We start from the raw sequence: 21570 nt of genomic DNA, 5'->3' as shown, positions 1-21570 counted from the left end.
AGTGCTAAGTATTTTATTTTTGAAATAGCATTTTTATAGTTTCTTTAAAGGTGTATATTATAAAAATCTGATTTTGAACAAAATGTACAAAATCATTAAAATTTTTAGATTCAGACATTCTTTGATCCCTGGCTGAAATGATCAACTGTGTGCAGCAATATGTTACAGTATGAAAAGACCTATAGTTACAAATTGGATCCTTATGGTTCTGTTACAGGAAAGGGAGCTTGTATTTGAAATAGTTATAATATCCTTAAACAAGGCAAACTTTTAGTTAAACATTTCTCTTGTAAGAAGAACGCACTATATATTAGGGTTTGCAAAGGTCAATCACTTTTGTCATTTTAATTAGCTGAATATTGTGTACATAGATTAACAAGAATGTTTCTCAATATGCCCTTCAGATGCATCATTTACTACACACACTTTTTAAACTGCCAGTAATGAGGCTTATATTTCATCACAATGCACCAGAAAATTAGGCAACCAAACACCATCTAACTTAATTTTTTGCAATGCCCTAAAGCTAACTATTCATAGATTGGCATTTATTAAAATCTAAATTTCCAGTCTTTTATATTTATTTTAGCCTTCTCTCCCATGTATTACATGACTTTTTAACATCTATGTGGATTATCTCCCTTTTGGAGAAAAACAGCTGTTTTCAATACAATTGAAGAAGGTGCAGTGAGTCAACTAGTCCTTTTTTAAATGTTATTTACACAATGCCTATAGCTACAGAGGGGATTTTCAGAATACTTGCCCAGATGTCTGGGCAAAGGGTCAGTTCACCTCCTATGATATATGCTGCTTGATATTGCTGACATCCTTCTGAAAACAAATCACCTGCTGTCATGTTTACTTCCCTCACCCTCAACATATACAAACACACAAAAGGAAATTTCAACATTTCTCGGAACCTCTACTAAGCAATGATAATCCATATATAACATTTTAAAGGAAATGTGTCATGGGAGATTCATATGGGCTGATATTCCCAACACCTTTTTTAAACTCATAGTTCAATGGGTGACATGATTTAAATGTAACTTAAAGCAGAAATAAACTTGTTGGTAGGGGTGAGTTTTTCTATAATACTGTACTTTCAGATTATGGCAAAAATACCTTTCTAGTGTTTTCTTCTTCAGTGTAATTCATAGTAGGTTTTGATTACCTCCTCTGCCGCCATCTTCACTGCTGCTTTTTCAGGGTTCCCAGGCATCCTTTTTAATTCTTGACCACTCCTGTACATGTAAACAAACATTACATTGTTTCCACCAACTCAATTCCCCCTCCACCTTTTTTATTACGCTCATAAGCCTTGTACCTTTGTCATGGCAGTGGTGTGTGGGTTGTTGTGGGTTGTAAGTAGCAAAGGGCAGAAACCCATCAGATGTATATGTAATGTAAGTGGGTCCTCGTGGGTCCTCGTGTGATGAATGGTTGTCACAAAGGCCAAGGTGAGCTGTGGTTACGAGACTAGTTGCCCTTGAGGCCGTGTTAGTGGCTGGGGGCCCTTTAAATAATACAAGAGTATACACGGAGGGAAAAGTTGTAGTGTTTTTGTACCCTCATGGACATTCAACTATTTAAAATGGTGTGCCTAAATACTGGTGGTAAATCTGTTTAAGATTATGTTCAGTAAAGGATTACCATGGCCATTTTACCCTACAATGAGTGTCTGTATCTTCAGTTAATGAGAAGGGTAGTTGTTATTTAAATAGGGTCAAATAAGTACTTACTCCCCTGCTCATGACAATGCACACAATTCAGTGGTACCTGACTGTAATTCAGTGCTGATACTCCCAAGCTAAGCTCAACATCTGATGTGCAGTTGACCAGTTCAGTTTTCTCACATGAATACCACCTATGGCATTCTAAATGTGGCAATCCCTATAAACTAGGTTTATATACTCAGTCATATAACAGTACCAAGCCTTGATGTAAGGGGTCTGTTTATATCCCTGACATTTTTTTCAGACAATCTTAAGAAATCTTTATACATTACATTTTTGTTGCTTTCATTTGCACAGACAGTAGCAATTCTGTGAACTAGCTGCTTCTAGATTAATAAAACAAAGGCTGTCAGAATGACAGCCAGGAATTGCTGGTTATTGGGGAGCTGGGTGTACTACAAACCCCAAAATGTTAACATTAAGTTTGTTCTCTTTATGACTAGTTAAATTAGATTTTTAATTTTTTTTTTTTGCAAATGCAGTGGGGCTTCTAAGATCATCCAGAATTCATAGCGTGTATACTAAAGCTGTGTTGACCTGCTTTGGCTGCTTCTATATTTCAATAGGCTTTTATTGAGAGAAAAACATTTCTAAAGTGAACCAAGGCCATCAATTTTGGGATGTATGTGTATAAAAAACTAAATCAAAAAGGTGAAAATGTATGTTTTTATGTTAGGTTTTAGCGTTATATACATGGTGTGCACAAAAAGAAAAAAACATAAAAGCACTGAAATCTTAAGCCTGACTTAAAAAAATCAAATTCATTCTCTTCCTCGGTGTTAAAGTGAGGTCAGAAATAGCTCATAAGACCAAACAAAATTGTAACTTGGTCAGTAACAACCACATGTTATGAGCTCTTATTACATAACAGAAAATCAACGCAGCAATAAAATCGGTATGTCGGTGACAAAGGTTTGCAATTTACTACATTGTCCCTGAGTGATAAAGATGGATATAGAGTAGTATTGCTGTCCCTAGTTTTGCAGCGAACAGCTGTGCTTGCTTTAAATGGCCATTATAACAGTGGAGGTGAAAGACAGCATCTGTTATTCCTCTACAAAAGTTTACACATAAAAACAAAATCACTTTTTTATATTTTTGTATTTCCATTTTCATTGTTACTTGCAGAAGGCAATCTCTTTAAAAGCCAGCTAGGTACAGACACAAATGTCATATTTAAATTATATGTTAATATACTAAATAAAGAGATTTTAGTTTAGACAAGTTTTAACAGGAAGATTGATTAGCTAACATTGCCAGTTAGCACTATTAGTATAACCCAAATGAGTTTTGTTGCATCACTTCCTTAGATTGCAGTCAGTGTGATTCACTGTTCTATATAATTATCATTCTGTCAGATTTACTGATTTCTATGGTGCAACTGCAATGCTCAAACAAACTGTGAGTATTTGTATGAGGATTTCTAATATAAATGTTGTACACTTAGTGTATGACTGGTCACCTGCCATAGAAGTGGATTTAGTAGCTTATGGTACTATGCAGCATTAATAATGTAGAAGAAACTTGTACACATGAATTTATTTTTTTCACTTGCTTATAAACACTGTAACAAAAACTATACATTAATGTATATCATTAAAATGGCAAATCCACCATTCCTGTCAAGTATTCCAGCAGCCAGATTTGTGAACCTGACACGTTTATAAATTAATATTAGCTTTATGTGATCTAACAAGTTAAAAGTAAATACTGTGCATATATTTTAATGTAAACCACGGCGATTAATAATTTGATTAACTTTGTGCATTATATTTGTTACCTAACCTAAAGCTGAACAGATATTGAAGACAGAAATGATTGCACCTCTCTACTACATTATTAAAGCTCCAGCCTTTCCTTCAGTCCTAAACAGTTGTAAAGATTCTTCTCTTGTGTTTAAATTGTTTAATCTGACTTCACTGCACATTGTTTCTTGGTGTGCTGTACAAGCTGCAGCAAGTCAGGTAGAGCCAACTTCTTTCCTTATGATGGACGTCCAGCATCTTCGAGCCCTGTGCTCTCCAGCTGAACTGTCCCTGGCCCACTTTATTTATTGATCACAGTCCTTTCAATCATGAAAATTAAGCAACACATATGGACATTACCACATCTTCCTTTTTGCAGAACCCTATGAACAACACTCCATTGTTAACTCCCAACAACCATGATCATTCTGCAGACAGAAGCCCAAAGACCTACTGATGATATCACTGGCTCCAAAATAGGGGAAGGAATACAAACAGAAAAAATATTTAGCATACAAATCTAACAAAATACATTTTAACATGAAATGTCTTTATTTCACTGAAACCCTTTCACTAAGTAAGTACCATAATTTGAGCTGCACCCCCTCTGCAGTCTATATTCTGCAGGACTGGTGAGGGAGAATGGGAAGCAGCAAATGTACATAAGAAGCATGCTGATGGCAGAGGAAGGCACAATGGCGGGCAGATGAGTGCATTACTGTGCCGATGCTGGTTTTGCAGTGCATTTAAAAACAAGGTCTGGTCCAGGACAGTCTGGGATTGAAGGAAGTTGATTTTATAATGCTGGTAATCATTGTGATGAAAAAGTAGTATTATGAGGGAAAACTCTGAATTGAATTTGAATATTGTAATAAAAGATTCTGTTTTTGTTAAACATAAATATATTCACATATTTTAAATTATAATACAGTATGATAGTAGCATATATAATAAACAGGATGAAAGCAATTCTTGGATGGAACTCAGAGACACAGTAAGCATAAGCCATTGTGATATGCAGGATAATACTCTAATTAAACGATGGACCACTATATCATTGTGCTCATCTATCCCATATTTGAATAGTTTAGAAGATGTTCCGTGCTGAGGATATTCATGTTTTTCAAGATGAATAACATTGTTAAATACTTCTATCAATTTTTATATGGACAGCATGAGATTTTATTTATAGCCGGAGGAGAGCTGCTTTCTAACAGTCTCTATGTTGGAAATAGTTAGAAATCGTCTAAGTATCCTAATATATAATGAGGAAGGTAAAAAAAAATGTCTCCAGTAATATTATTCCAAATGTTTTTTAATTTATAGTACCTCCAAATCATAAAAACAAGCCCTTTGTATTAAAGCCAGTTGTCTTTTTTTTTATGTTGACATGCGACAGATTTAGGTGAGCAGATTACCATTTACTCCAATAGTATATGATGTGGACGGTCCTAAGGCTATATTCGACCTGCAAACAAACCTTTTTATGTGTTATGTTTAAACGCAGAGCTGCTCAATAGCATGCAAAAAGCAGGTTTGGAAAACACCTGTATTTGTCCTAAAGCTGGCAGTTAAAGAACAGCATTCTAATAGTTTCAGCATTCTAATAGCTTGTCCCAGGAGGAGGATACAAATATGGAAGCTGTCAGAAGGTCAGCGGCCACCTGAAATCCTTAAAGGGCTGCACACACAGAAGTGTGCAAAAGTGGGGTAATTTACTAATATGGGCTGGTAACTTATCAAAGAGAATTATCACTCTGCAAGAAATCTTTCACTTAGCTTAATGAATGTAGTGAAATAACACTTTATATTATTATTATTATTATTAATAACAATAATAATAATAATATTAATATTATTAATAATAATAATAATAATAATAATAAACAGTATTTATATAATTCCAACATATTATACAGAGCTGTACATTAAATAGGAATTGCAAATGACAGACAGATACAGAAAGTGACACAGGAGGACCCTGCCCCAAAGAGCATACAATCTAATAGATGGTTGAAATCAGCAGAGCTTCACCTCATTTACTAATCTCAGTAAATTAAATTAGTGATAATTAAACTAGTAAATGGTTTAAACTCCTTTAGTAAATTAAACCCTGTGTGTCAGGTCAGCCAATTCATAGGCCAACAATGTCAGACTTCAGGTGACCTCTGATTAACCATAGCATGTTAGTCTCAAAAAAAGTAAATTAAGATAAAAAGTCTGGAGATACAAGTAAGTATTTATAATGATAAATAAGTGCTGAAGATTCATATGGCTGCGTAAGCTAATTTCTGACTCATTTTACTTCTCGAGATTTAGGTGGGAAATAGGACCATAAAAAAATCTCTATAAACATTTTTTTTTCATTTAGCCTGTTATCATTCCCAGTGCATCCTCTCATTTTTCATCTGTAAGGTCCAGCATCTGTTTCCTAGAATTATTTAAGGGCATCCTCTGTGCAAGTAAAGATTTTCCTGTTTTGGGATGCTTAGAGGCAGACACTTTGCATAAAGTATCATTATCATTTGACGATTTGGATGAAGGATTTCAAGTAGTACATTTACTCTGATGGGACTCCTAGATCACTTCCAGACAGAGGAGTGCTAAAGGTTTTGAAAAGTCGAACAAACCACTGAATATAGCAGGGAACCAGGAATTTGACATACTTAGACTTATCCATTTCTAAAGATTCTTCCTTGCTGCTGAATAAATGCACAGTATATAAACGGTATCACAGGCAGCAGGAAAGGTGAGTGAGAATCTAAGGTATTCTTTGGAGGAGTTTTATTTCAGTTCTCAGTCTTAACAATAGAGTCACCTAAAGTAATGAGTTGGTCTGAAGAAATAAATCCAAGGAACTAGCATTGTGAAACCCCATTGCTTTAAACTATATATAGGGCTTGAAAACAAATACAGAGATATGATTTTGTAGATTAAGGAAAAAAGTGTGATTTCTTTTTAAAGATAAAATGTAAGATGTAGCTGATTGTTTAATAGGGAATGGTTTTTGTGGAAATAGAACAGTGGAAAGCGTACTCAATGCATTTCATGTGAATGTGTCTAGAACTCAGGGATGTATCTGTCACCTAAAGATTTATTACTTTAGCATGTATTTTACTTAGGTAGTTAAGATTATTTTTTTTGTTTGTTATTATTTCCTCTGATGATCCATGTAGTAAACTTTGCCTTTTCTAATAAATCAAGTATTTGAACTAAAATTGGTAAAGCTAGCAAAACCTTAATTTGACTGATAATTAAACTGATGTAAAGTGTAACTCCATTTACAAATCTGCAATACCTGCCACCTTCCATTTTCCTTGGCAGTGTTTGGTGGAAAGCCATCCTCCATGAATGAGCAGTACTTGCTGAATGATGTGTAAGCTCCTTTTTGCATTGGAAGTATTGTAAGGTCATGTCTGCATATTAACCAACATATTAGAGTTGTGTGAACAAGATGCTAGAATCACAGTAACAGTTTGAATTGCATTAATTTTCATCTGGGTCGGCAGGGGATGGTGCTAAATAAAGGAGCTTAGCTGTGATCAGCTATGGAGCATGGAGAGGGTAGGTAGGTGGGTTTTATTACAGTAGTAAAGGAAGTAAGCTACAAAACTGGAAGAAAAGTCCCAAATAATTGCTTTTTTGTTCTAAATGTATTTTTATTTATGCATTTATATAAAGCTGACATTTACCACAGAACTTTACGGAGTCCATAGTCATGTCATTAACTGAGTTCTCAATCAAAATTCACATACAATCATAAATAAAAGATTTGACTGGAGCGAAACCAATCATTTATTTTGAAGTTATGGCATGTCATAAGAAGTCCCAGTATAAGATAAGGGTGGATGCCTGCATAATGTAATATACCTAGCATTACCAGTTTTTTAATTATCTGCTGTGAGCTCCTGTAAATCTTTACATTGTCGCCAGTGTCAAGCAGAATGTCACCAATAGTGTTGGTCGAATATCTTACTATTCAATTCGATGGCTATTCGATCGAATAGGTCAATTTTGTTCTGGTGATCGAATGTCGAATTCAAACACCATTAAAGTCAATGGGGCTAAAACTCAGGCTATTTTGCAGGACTGTGTAGAGCTTTTACAGCCTCCAAATACATTTAAAAAGATACATAACAATACATAATACTATTTTGTACCCCGGTACATTTTGCTGTCATGTGGACCTGGCTGGAATCATGGTTGAATATGGCATGGAAGGGGCTTGTGTGGATTTTGGCATGGGGATGATATATGGCTGGGATGTGGGCCAGGTGGTTTTGAGTTACCGCATTGAGGGCTTTTGGCTGTAATGTGGACCTGGGGGTTATGGAATTTGGCATGGGTGTGTTATGCCCGCAATGTGGACCTGGGGGTTTTGGGTTATGGCATTGGTGTCTTAATGGTGGAATGTGGACCTGGGGGTTATGGATTATGCTCCACTTACAATTAATTATTGTAATTATTCTCGCTTGGTTAGCTCCAGTGACCCATTTTTGTACCTGTTGTAACAGGTGAACCAAGCAGAATTTTAGAACTTTCTGCAGTATTTATTTTTAGGGCAGAGCTAAAGCATGTTTTTATAATTCTGTGAATGTTCCTGTAACTAAACAGACAACCGTCATGATATTCTCCATTTCACTGTATATACCAGTAACATGCTCCATCTTCACTGGCAGACAAACTAAAGGGGAAATCTTGTTGCCATGGATGTGAGATGTATGTAAATAGGTGTTCCAGGAGTTTGCTGGTTCTTTTGTATATGCGACTCAAGCAAGCGTTTAAAAAAAACACTTGATGCACTGTAAATATGATCTTTTGTGTTGGGCACATTCATTTCAAGGAAGCAGCCACATCTATATTTCCCTATGCAGCTCCTACAAAATCCTGCAGCAGATCCCCCTTCAAAAATATACATACACATATACAAGGAACCAATTTCACCTAAATTAAAGGCTTTAGAGAATAGTAATCAATAGGAATTGTAAACCAGAGGGACCTATGATTATTTTTCTATTGAGCCCCACTGGTCCATCTTTTTTTTTGCATATATATATATATATATATATATGTATGATATCACTGTGGTTTACCTTCATGTGCTATAAGAAACCAAAAAAGCTAGCTGAAAATGTAATGCTTAAGGCTTGCAAGGCTGTCAGCATTACCATTTAATTAATAAGTTATTTGTCTACATTCACCACTGACTTTCTGACTGAATTGACCTGGCCTTATTTAATTCATTTCAAACACACTTTCTAATCAATTAATCAATTAATTGAGCCCAGGGTAATTAATTTAGAAAGTTGGTGGTAAATGCTGAAAAGTCAGATCTTTACATGATTAATTGGAGCTGGCTAACTTGTATCCAGTAAAGTAATTTGTTACAACTAATATAGGTTAAAACATATTTCTATACTATTTCATCCTAAATCTATCAACACTGATTATAGAAGTCTATTTCAGTTGATTTTTGTTTATTGTTCATTTTACATAAAGAATTACCTTTAGGAGGAATAAAGACATACCTAAATTTCACACCCTAATACTTAAGGATACTCTATCTTATTATTTCTTACTCTTAAGATATTCTATCTATCTATATTACTCTACTGTGATATACATTGCCTATTTGGATACATCAGAAAATATACATGTTTTAATGGGTTAGCAGTAGCAGGAAGGAAACAACACAAGTGGCAGTTACAATAATATTGTAAAAAAAAATTGTTTAAAATTTCCTTTTTTTCAGGGAAGTAATTATTAGTCTCAGTGATGTCTTAAAATGAACCTATCACCAGGATTTTTACTTTACATAAACCATATATAGACAACCATTTATGTAAGGTAAAAATTACCTTTTTTTTGGGGGGGGGGGAGGATTTAACACTTTTTTTGAGGGTGAAGCCCCTCCCCTTCTGTCTCCACGGTGGAGGAAGCCCCAGGTGGTGCCATCTTCCTCTGTCTTCTTTCTTCATCTGGCTATGTTGCACGATCTCACTCTGCTGTAAATGGGAAATCCCAGGAGGCTCTGTTCTCCTATTCTGTCTTTACCACAGCGGCATTAAAGGCAAGGGGAGGGGCTTCATTCATTTTTTTTTTAATATTTTAAAAAAATAATTTTTACTTTACATAAAGGGGGTTGTCTTCCCTTTTATGTAAAGTAAAAATTTTGGTGATAGGTCCCCTTTAAAAGGCCCCATTTCCAGCATCAGCATGGTAAGATCATATAAAACTTTTTGGTTAGAAGCTTTTATTTCCAAGGGCCCATCAATGTTTAGATTTGTTCATCCCATAGACATGACACCAACTTTAGGACACATTCTTGACTATTTTTAACCTCTATAGAAATTTGAAAATTCATCATCTCAAGGAACATCTACATGAATCCAGATCTGTGTAATTTGGGGACAACCTTTTGGAAGAAACCCTCCTTAGACATTAACAAAGGTGTATCCTATAGAAATGAGTTGAGCATCAGTCTCCTGAAGCCCATCATGTTTGATACTATAATATACACACAGGTAAAATATACTTCCTTCCTTCATTAGATACAACACTTACAAAGAATCTGACCTTTAGCAACATTAATCACTGTATTAAAACACATGGACCTGGAAGAATGCCCACCAGAGAATGTTGGTGAATGTCACATTCACTGCTTTATAAACAGACCCCTATGGTACTGTCTGGCAGTGGTAAGTCTCTGCATGCATTCACTGATACAAGAATACATGAGGGGTCCATGTCCATTCTTCAGTCAGTGACTGCTGCATTCATCTTACTCACTCAGATAAGACTATTGAACTCCATCCAGCTATTTTTTATCTTTAATTATAGTGCTAACATATTATTCACAACTCTACAAAGTTCATAGTCATGTCATTGTCTTTCAAAGGAGCCCACAATCTAAAGTCCCATAGTCATGTCTCTTTTGCACCTTCATGGTGAAACAAATAGATACAAATCATACCTGTCAGTAGGAATTCATGTTTACTTAGCTGCCTCCTAAACTTTGGAAACTGTTTTCTGATTAGCTACTATGTGCTTTTCTCTTACTTTATTGTGCAATGAACCCAGACATGTCAGCGTGGTTTAAAACAAGACATATGGATTAATATCTTGCTTGTGTAAACTAAATTGCAAATCTGTTCACTTTTTCTGTCACACCTACTTTTTGGCATATTACTACTTGCAATTCCAGATTTTCTAAGCAAACACATGTAGTTTAAATATTGTTTATTGCATAACCTTTCATTTGCTTGTGTCCTGGGAAAATATCTATAACATGCAGGAGGAAGTGGGACTTACATTTATAAGTACAGCTCATAATAAATCTCATAATAAAGCTCATAATAAACATCAGTTTTTTCTTCCTCTGTCCTTCTTTTGTCCTCTTACCTTTTTTGGTATTTTTGAGACTTCTAAAAAAATTGCTATGTAACTACAAAACTTTCCCAACATACTTTGTGATAACAAGGTGTTCCATCTCAGAACCTTGAGGGTTTGTTGTTATGCTGCCCCACTGCTTTAATGTTATGTCCCTATAACTAGAATGCATGTTTATTTCATGACACCTTTTACTTGAATAGACACAGTAGAAATACTTAAGCATGAACATTACTGTAAAAAAGAAACCAAATGCTTACCTTTCCCACTGTTCATGCTGCTAAATGTCAATCTGCTGGGAAACTGACCCTTCTGGGAGTGTGGATGTCCTGGGTCCCCTGAGAAACTCATTGGTTCCTCCGGCTGACCACCTTTTTATTACTTTTATGCATGACACATACTTATAAGAAAAAAACAAAAAACCCCAATTCTCATTTGTTCCTTTTGCTGAGCACTATGTTCTTGATTAGGAATAAGAATGAATTTGTCATTTAGTCCCATCCCTGCCAGGATAATGTCTGGCTTAAACTATTACACACAGGCTGTCAACAAGAATGTAGGCATCGTTTGGCTTCTTTGCAAACTTTAATTGTATTTTTTTTTATTGCAGCTTTTTAAATTTAAAAAAACTACTATGAATGTGTAAAAAATAAAACAAAACTGATCTAAGCCCATTTACTTTTATTACAAGCTATGGTGTATAAAGTTATCTATGTGCATTGTCTACAAATTACATTTGAGTTATTTTTTTTAGTGTAGGTTTGCATGTGTTTTTATGCACTTTTATTAGCATTTTAAAGCTTGCCTTTAAAAGGGTGGGAAAAGTCTATGCCTCATTTTCCTGCATTTTTATTGTGGTTTCCTGCGGTTTTTAACGTGTTTACATTTTAAGTGCTTATAAATATAGGAAAAAGCCCAATTGAAATCAATTGAAGTGTTTATCTGCGTTTTCGGGTGTTTTCCAGTGTTACCCCATGTTTTCATTTTTTAAACGTTGCAAGCAACGTTATAGATAATGCTCAGAGACGTGCCTCAAGAAAACGTCCTTTAGCCCATTGGAATGCATGGGAATTTCAAACACAGACTTTTAAAACCTCAGGTTAAATGCTAGGGAAAACGTCCATGTAGACTAAGCCTTAAGGTACACTTAACTTTTTAAAGTGCCCCCCTACCTGCTTATACTTGTAACTCCACTGGATGGTTTGTCGACAACTGCAAGCCTTTCTACACGATATTCCTATTGTTATGTATTCTGTTTATAGTTGAGCTTTGATATGGTAATCAGTTGAGTTGAGGAGTTAATTTACACCAAGAGGCACAGTTAGGTAGCAGACATGTTTTTTAAATGCATAGATTTAAGCCGTGTGAATGCTGCCTGCTGTGTACTCAACAGCAGGATCCTAGCCAATGTTTTCACTGCCATCTACACATAACCTGGAAGCCAGTTGTTTAGGTACACAGCAACAAGTATTCCTATTGGTCAATATTTATAGTGCCAACTATACATGGTCTTGGAGCTGATTAAGGTACACCATAGACAGCATACCATAAGTAGCTCTTATCTGACAAGTGCTGAGAAGTTAAAATATTGGATTTTGTGCATGAGTTTAGAGAAACTGCAAATTGTGAACAGCAAAAATTCAAATTCAATGTACTAAGAGATTGAACTTAAACCTCATGTCTTGGTATCTGTCCTCCTTTTGGCAGAATTTATTCAAGCAAAATAAAAAATGTAAGCTCTTTCCTATTATGGCTAGGGGATCTAGAAAATAAAGTTCATCTTGTAAGTCTGGAGGATGTTGGAATGGATGTACACAAACAGGGTATCAGCTAATGATGTAATAGTATTAGCTGCTCTCCAATGTTAAGGACTGCAGATGACAGTATTAAATAGTTGTATTTCAGCAGACTATTTCAATGTGGTTTAGTGCAGTGGCAATGTTTTTGTACTTTTAATATGTTGATAAACAAGAATACTAAAGTCAGGCCACATTTTCATATATTATGCATTAAATATTTTCAAGATAAGATCAGTAGAATAGGAGTTTTGTTTGCTCTTTCAGCTATGGCTAGAACACTCATTTGGCTATTGTTTAGTTTCTTGCAGCATTAGAGTTACCGAGCTTTAGTATCATTAGAACTGTAGTAAATCCATTTAAATATTAATATAAAATGGATTACTGCCTTGTGATTGTGGGACTTTGTTCAGGTTATTAATAAAGTGTTTGATAATGTATTTAATCATTTAAGGAGGGAGATTATTAAATAATATTCATAAAAGGATGCCAGCTATGAGTGGAATGCACACACTGTGATCAGTATCAAGGATTTTTTTAACTAAGCTAAATATAATCCAATAAAAAAAATGTAATTTGCCTAAATATCATCCTGAGAAGTGATATTTGCAGTGAAAACACAACAGTTCCCACTAAAATTGTTTGCAAAATTGAGCTTTGTCTATTGGTTCTTTATACTCAACACAGGCAGTACAGAAAGGCCTGTAGCTGGGAGGGCAGCAAAGGGCAAACATAAACAGGGGCTAGTGGGAGCAGCGAAATTAAGGGTGAAAACCGAAAAAGAGGAATGGTTAGGCATTGTTGTAAGGATGTTTGGGATAGGTAGAGTTACAGAGGGGGTGGAGAAAATACGTTATAAGGGGGAGGATAAAGAGACAGAGGGAACAGTTGAGAAGGGTGTGAGCTTCCCACCTGCCCACCCTGTGGTTTAAGTACAGTTGGAGGGAGTATTTTGGGTGAGCGGTAGAGGTCCTCGGAGGGCATCTTTTAAGAGAGGATGTGTGGGAGAGAACCATCTTAGGTGTGGAGATCTCCCAAAAGATTGTGGTGATTTGAGCTATCCTAAAGTGGTGTTTAAGAAAGGGGGCTGGGAGTGGTGTTCTCAATCTTGAGCCGGTGGCCCCCCAGGGTTATTGTGTGGTGAGCTGTGCCTCCAAGGGCTTTCAACCTGGCATGGAGGGGTCAATCCAGTGTCTTGATAGTTATTTGGTTGCACTTTAATGTTTGAAGTTAATTGTTATTTATGGTTACACTTATCATTGTTAGTATGGTTATTGTTATTGCTGTCATTGAAATAACTGATATGTGAGTTGTACAAGTTTTACATTGTGTTGTGATAATAAAGCGGCCATGGTGGCCATTTTTCCAAGCATGGTTTAAAAGACTGTTGCAGGAAAAATAGGAGAAAAGGGGGAATGAGTATGGATAAAGTGGCATACATCCTAGCTGCCTGAGTCATGTTACTTACATAAAATTAAGTCTTTTCTCTGGTTCTCCTTGTCTTAGCTAATAGCAGGGTTGGCTGAGTGCAGTTTTACTGTAAAATGTCATTTCAAATCTACTACTACTACTGCAATTGAAACACACAGACCTGGAAGATTCCCACAAATATTTGAGGGAATGCCTGAAACAAGCCCTAGATATTATAGAAAATATTAATCTAAATGAATGCATACCCGCCCGTTTTATTTCATTTCACAATCCACTAGTCTGAAGAATCAAATAGAATATTCTTCTGTATTTGAAAATTCAGAAATAACTGTTTGCAAACTGCTATACACCCTCACATATTTCATAAAAACAATACACGTTTAAGCTGGCCATTTACAACAACTTGATACATCCTTGGCCAGTCCCCATTTCACTGTGTAAAATGCAAAATACTTTGGTATGCATTTGCAAACAGTATCTACTTCATTCAGTAATTGTTGCAACATTTGTACTTTGGTATGTAATTGCTTTCTCGACTGTCTCCCCCTATTGGCATATTTATATTGTTCTATTTGTTAGGTATTTTACATTAATTTGTCCTGGGTAGGGTTTCTTACCTTTAACAAGCCCCTGGCTGTGTTGAGACTCCACATCAGCATGCATTCTAGTTGACTTTGGCTCGATTACTATCATTAAGTCACTTTGTATTAACAGTCAGGGAAGGAAACTGCTTACCTTCTAATTGTATCTTTATAAGTGTTGTTTTAATGAATTTGAATGAAATGGAACTGATGGGAGCTGGCACAAAATTCTGCGTGTCTGCTCAGCAATTTCTAAGGTCTATTCGTGATGATATCAACTTTATTACACATCCACTCACTGTTTATGCCTATTCTTCTCTCTCCATTCCTTGTACTTGAAATACCTAATACACCTTAACCCCCAATTGTCAACAACTCATTACTAATTACATCTATTCCTCTCTCCTATCATAGCCACATCCAAACCAAAAACAATTCTATATTTCTGCAGTCTTGGAGAGCTGGGTTAAATCAGGATGGGCCTAATTTATTAAAGCTCTCTGAGACTAGACAAAACTTAGAATAAATAGAGACAAACTATCACGGGGAAAATCTGGACCATTCAGCAAACCTGGAATGAAATTCTTAAGGTCAATTGTTATTATTTGGCAAATGTTTTCAGTCCTGGAAATGATTCATTACATGTGTGCTGTACCAGCTAGGATTGATAGTCTATCTACTCTTGTCTTGAAGAGCTTTAAATTTATCAGGCTCATTTATTCAACCACAGTATTGTAGAGTCAAATGTAAAGCCATCTGTGCGACTGCCAAAGCTTGCCCAAAATCGTGTCTTGTAACAGGACAACAGTCCCAAGCACACAAGCAAATCTACTGCAGAAAAGCTGAAAGGCAAAAGAATTAGGATATTGTGGTGGCCCAGTTAAACTCCAAACCCCAACTTGATTAATATACTGCAGCAGGACCTTAAGAGAACTGTGCATAAATAAATGTTCATAAATCAGCAGTTCAACAGTGCAATTGCTAAAGACTGATAAATCCAAACAGAAAACAAGTACTTTAACTTGTTGATGCTAAAGGTGGTTCTACAAGCTATTGAATCATGGGGTGTGCTTAATTCTTTACACCAGGCTTCTTTACTTTGGCTTAATTATTGTTAAATAAACAATGACACAGTGGAATCTGGTTTATTGTTTTACACCTGAGGTTAGATTTAAATAATTTTAGAACCTACTAGGGACCACATGATTTTTCTTATTTACTGATGACTTAAACCCTAGAAATGAAAGAGAGTGTACTTTCTCTTTCACATGACTGTAGACATTTGAATATTTGACCCTGTTTATGAAGATTTAATCTAACTGATATCATATCTTTTCAATAGATGCATGTGCGGTGAAAAGACAAGATCTGCAGACGTGTAAGTATACACCCCCTTCTAATACAAATCATGCGCTCTATTGGTGTCAATGACACTCTCTCTTGGTTTGCTTCCTATCTGTCTGACTGCTCCTTTCAAGTTTCTTTCAATGGTACATGGTACATTTCAATGGTTCCTCTTCTCCTACTCTCCTTCTTGTTTGTGTTCCCCAAGGGTCAGTCCTTGGACCAGTTCTCTTTTCTCTGTACACCTCCTCTCTCGGTAGTCTCATTTTCTCCTCTGGTTTACAGTAACATCTGTATGCTGATGAAACTCAAATCTATCTGTCGACCCCTGACTTGTCTCCCTCGGTTGCCCTTGCTGCCTGTCAACCATCTCATCATGGATGTCTCATAGATTTCTGGAACTCAACGCAATAAAACCAAACTTATCACCTCCCCCACTCACATTCCAAATCTCCCCCTGACATATTCTTAACTGTTAACAACACTGTTATTCGGCCCTCCCTTGAGGCACGTTGTCTTGGCGTCACCTTTGATTGAAGTGAGAGGACCTGTAAATGTTCTGAATATAGGGGGTAAATGGGAGGGTAGCTCTCATTTAACCCCCATATTCAGAACATTTACAGGTCCTCTTACTTTCACCTGCACAACATCTCCAAAATCCGCCCCTACCTGTCCCCAGAGACCACCAAACTCCTTGTACATGCTCTTATCATATCTCCTCTGGACTACTGTAACATCCTCCTCTCGGGTATCCCACTAACCCGACTCTCTCCTCTGCAATCTATTATAAATGTTGCAACTAGACTCATTCATCCTTGCCTCTGCTCCTCTTCTGCTTCATCTCTTTGTAGTTCTCTTCTTTGGCTTCCATTTCATCTTAGAATCAAATTCAAGATCCTGTGCTTTGCCTTCATATACCTTCACAGTTCTTGTCCCACTTACATTTCTGACCTGGTAGAAAAATACTCCCCTAGCTGCTTTCTTCACTCCTCCAATGACCTACTACTGACTCCCTCACTCATAACCTCATCACACGCACGGCTCCAAGACTTTTCTAGAGCTCTTCCTGTTCGGCTTGCTCCTATTTTCTGCTCATTTAAAAGAGCACTCAAAACCCATTTTTTTTAAACTTTTATCTCCCATGCTATTGGGGGAGAGTCTTCTCCTCCTCCTATGTCACTGTCTGTATTTGTCTGTTATTTGCAACCCCTAACAGAAAGTTTTGTTAAGTTTTATTTATGATTTATCAAAGAGGTATACTTTGTTCATTCAGTAACATCAAGTACAATCACAGTACTACACTAATCACTAATTCATCATGTTTTTATATTCATAAATATGAACACAAATAACCACTTTTTTTTAAAGGCCCATTAGTCAATGGTAACAATAACTTTGTTGGTACTGTATACTAGAGGTTCGATCCAGCTACAGAAATTTTCAGCTTTTTGCTTCTGAAAGCAAAGCTTTTTCATGTTCTAAATTATAAATAGTTTTTTTTACCATCTCAAATTTGTTCTTCTACCTATGATTATATGAAAGATGCAGAAATATGGAATCATTAAAGCATAGCAAAGCTGCAGGTCTTGAAGTTTTAAAGTAAACACGTTATCAGAATTTATTACATAAGCCAACTTATATGATCATACACTTTCATGTAGCACTAATCAAAGACAGATCAGGAGTTAATTATATATAGTAAGTGTCATAAAGAGGTCAGGGATGTAATTATGTTTTATGACTCCAAAGCTCAAAATATCTGTGATATAATGTATTTTACTCTACTTCTGTATACATGCTTGGTTCAACATGTGTAACGTGACTGGAGACTTTGTTCAAATAAATACATTTTCATTATGCAACAGTGACATTGTAAAACCTAAAGGTTATATAACTATTGGATGATGTTTCCAGTTTTGTACAGAAGATTTACATTGATCAGCCAAAATATTAAAACCACTTGCTTATTTTATTACTGTATAGGTAACCCTTGTTTTGCCAAAACTGCTCTGACCTATTGAGACTCGAACTCCATCAGCCTTCTTCCCAGTACATACTGCTTTCATCTCTTCCTGAGGTAAATGAAACACCCAATTATGAAATTATTAAAACGAAAAAAAAAAACGTGATTCATCAGACCAATTCAAATGCTCTCATGGGAATGGCTGGTGCTTTCTGTGGTGGACAGGGGTGAGCATGGGCACTCCGACTGGTCTGTATCTAAATAGCCCCATACATGAGTCTTGTCAAAGATGTTTAGATCTGTATACTTGTCTATTTTTCCTGCTTTCAACACAATTTCAAGAGCTGACTAATATATTTCACCTCTCGTTCCAATGTTACAACAAAATTAGTGTTATTCACTTTACATGTCAGTGGTTTTAATAATAAAGCTGATCAGTGTCTCTGGATCCCATCTTTTCCTATAACTTTTCAGTTTTTAGTACAAACTTTTAAAATGTGTGAAGTAAATTGGAAAGAAAAGAATAAGCCTGCATGCAGTGCATTCTGGAAGATTTCTCATGTCTACCCACCCCAAAACACAATTTCACAACCAATTTCACAAGCTTGTGAAAATGTTGGCCTGCGATGGATTTGAAAAATTTATTCCATTTATAATTTTCATAAACAAGCAGTGCGTGAATTAAACACAACTACTTTGGACCAGAATATGTAAGATTCTGAACCTCTCCTCTTATACTGTGATTATGTAACTAGAGATAAGGTTCAAGCTTGATTTGGTCATTTGCTATTTTTATAAACCTATATGAAAAATCCAGCAAATTACCTCAACGTTCAACCCATCATCAGCAGGGTAACAATACCTTGTGATATGAGCTTTCATATTGTACTAGGAAAAGGAGGGGGTCGGGCATCAATGAATGTGGAGGATTTGTTTTAAGAATCCTATTTTAGAATCTGGAGGCCCTCCAGATATTAGCCCTCTCAAGCCCAAAGAGTGCCTAGGCAAATAAGTTCCCATTGCCCGCTTCAGGGTTATCCAAAATGTAGATATATATGGAGACGCCATGGAAAAAAAGCTTTATTGCAATAAAGGCACCTTCATTTAGGCAGTTGGAACCACTCTTGCTGCTAAAAGGAAATGAGTGCTTCAAATATGTTTATTTCTTGTTTTAAAAAATGTAGATACAACACTTTTTTAAAATAAAGTTTTTGGTATTGCAATTTGTATACAGCAGTGCTAGGGAGCTGTTCTTTCTTTTGGTAAATACTTACAAAGCTGCATCAATCTATGGTAATATGAATTTTCAGGACCTATCGCTGTTTTTAGTTAATAAAATCAAGTAGCACTGGGGGAACACCTTGTGTCACTTTTAGAAAGCCAAATCTCAATTACTTACACATTAGGTATTAACATTCAAAGATACACTGCAAGTATAAAAGGCCACCTGTTTTTCAAGATGGTAGGTGAAATCCTGAGAGACATCACTTATGGTACCGTTTTCCAAACACCAGCGTAGAGGAGCACCTGGGGAGAAAGCATTAGCTCCACAAGTGGATTTATGTAGACTATACAGAGATGCAATACAATGTATCTGATCATGGGATTGTTTGTAATGATGCTCTAGGACAACACTCATTTATCAACATTGCTGACATGAAAATGCTCCTTTTTGGCAGTGATAATCAACAAGTTGAGTTCTTGCACTACAAAGATTATTCAGTAAGTTTTAGCTGTTTTTAGGCAACAATTATTATATTTGCCAATTGGCAACAATTTAATTAGACCCCTCATGAAAATTGTGTGTCGCGTTTTGTCAGAAAATAGTAAAGAATGTTTAAATGTGTATAAAATATTCACATAAAATATTCAGTTTGTAAGCATAACTCCAAACTAAACATTTTTGTTTTCAAATTGGTTAGAACCTTTAAAATTTTTTGGGGAGTGTTTTTGTGTTTAGGGTCCACATTGGGTACATTGGTGTGGACTAGATGGTAAAGTACCTTGTTCTCAATTATGAATGAAATTATGAAGACTTGCTACCTACCTACCTACATTCCATTGGTTCTGCACCTGTACTGCTGTTTAGCATATCTGTCCTGCAACGCACACATGTGTGAAGGCCCACAAGAGTGGGTATTTGAGTATGAGAGGCATGGTTCGACATGCTTGCAGGAAGTCCAAATGTATGCCCATGGCATTCATCCCTTTAGTATCAGTGCATTCTTATGGCACAGAGATTGTGGAGGCTTTTTATTCCTCTTTTCACCAGTAATCTGATATGAATACATTGCTTGCCTAGTTGCGATATTTCTTGTTGCTGATCTTTGCCTACAACTTAACTATTCATGCCTGCTGCCTTCGTCGATATTTTACTATCACTTTGTACCACCTACCTCAACCTCCGCTGGAACTCTACCAATCTTGCCAACCCAAATCTTGATCTGAACCATTAGCTTCCCTAATACCTAGTTGTCTCCATACCAAAGCTCCTGTTCCTGCCAGACCTTAGCGGGTGACCCCAAGGGTCATGATTTGGTGTCAACTTGCAGCAAAGTAGTTCAATGGCTACTAGTTACTGCACCATCACTTCTTGTGGGGTGTTGTGGTAAAGAATACGTGCCACTTCTCCAATATCCTTAATTTACATAACACCTGTTAACAGAATAAGCATTGACAAACTGATGCATTAGCAATGTATTCAACAAATCCATGTTTTTGTGCTCCAGCAAAATAGAATTTGCTGTGTGTTGCTGGCTTCTGGTTTGCCATTGCTAATTAGCACCTATAAAAGCTGCTTCCACTAAATACAGGAATCAAAGTTCAACTTCTTTAACCTGTTATGTTCCTTAAGCTTCCAGGGGAAAGAGAATTTGGAAAAATGACGAGAGAAGACTCCCATAATGAACATTGATAAAGTTTTCCAGAAACTTGTTTTAAAGGTGGAGGTTCTTAGGTCTAAGTCAGCAATGGAGGCTTCCACATTTCTACCCGGACTGGTTTCCCCAAATAAAAATTGAACTTGTTTTTCCCTTTCAATAAGGCTCTGTTTTCATTGGTACATATTGCATAAAGCTGAAATTGGCTGCAACCACAGTTCTGCCCCTTGATAAAAAAGGAGTATACTTTGGTAAATCTACATGGTTTGAGAAATCATTTTCCATTTAAGTAAAGTTAAAGCTAAGTTTTAATATGAAATACACACATACCAGAAGTGTGTAAGGTTGGGTATATATATAGCAAGAAGCATTCCCATGTATTGCACCCAACAACCACCAGCCAATGTAGGCGGTGCCCAGGAGCAGGTGCCAGGGGTATTCATAATGGCTGGTGGTGGTTTGGTGACCACCTTTTGTGATTTGTAAACAACCTGCTGGGAGAATATGAACATCTTAGAAATTTTCCACATACACATGTGTACAAACTTGGTGAGCACTTGCAGTAAACTCAAGTACTGGTGAACTTGAACCTCATGCCTTGTGGGATAGCAACTGTCTTTGCACTGTGCACCTGCACTGTCACACTTTTACATAAACCCCTGTTGGTGGCTACATGGACCATAATGGCACACATGTGTTCCTTTAT

General features: G+C 36.3%; 1 long non-coding RNA gene across 1 annotated transcript; it reads left to right on the top strand.

Annotated features, from left to right (window-relative positions):
* Nucleotides 1-3033: 3033 nt before the first annotated feature.
* On the top strand, nt 3034-21027 carry LOC140328451 (uncharacterized). Its single transcript, XR_011920292.1, has 4 exons — nt 3034-3137; nt 16021-16056; nt 18006-18099; nt 20840-21027. It is a non-coding gene; the product is annotated as an uncharacterized lncRNA (long non-coding RNA).
* Nucleotides 21028-21570: the final 543 nt, after the last annotated feature.

This window comes from Pyxicephalus adspersus, chromosome 4, assembly GCF_032062135.1.
Source record: "Pyxicephalus adspersus chromosome 4, UCB_Pads_2.0, whole genome shotgun sequence".
In the NCBI taxonomy this organism is placed as follows: domain Eukaryota; kingdom Metazoa; phylum Chordata; class Amphibia; order Anura; family Pyxicephalidae; genus Pyxicephalus; species Pyxicephalus adspersus.
Note: the sequence above shows the minus strand (reverse complement) of the source record. Positions and strands in the feature narration are given on the sequence as shown.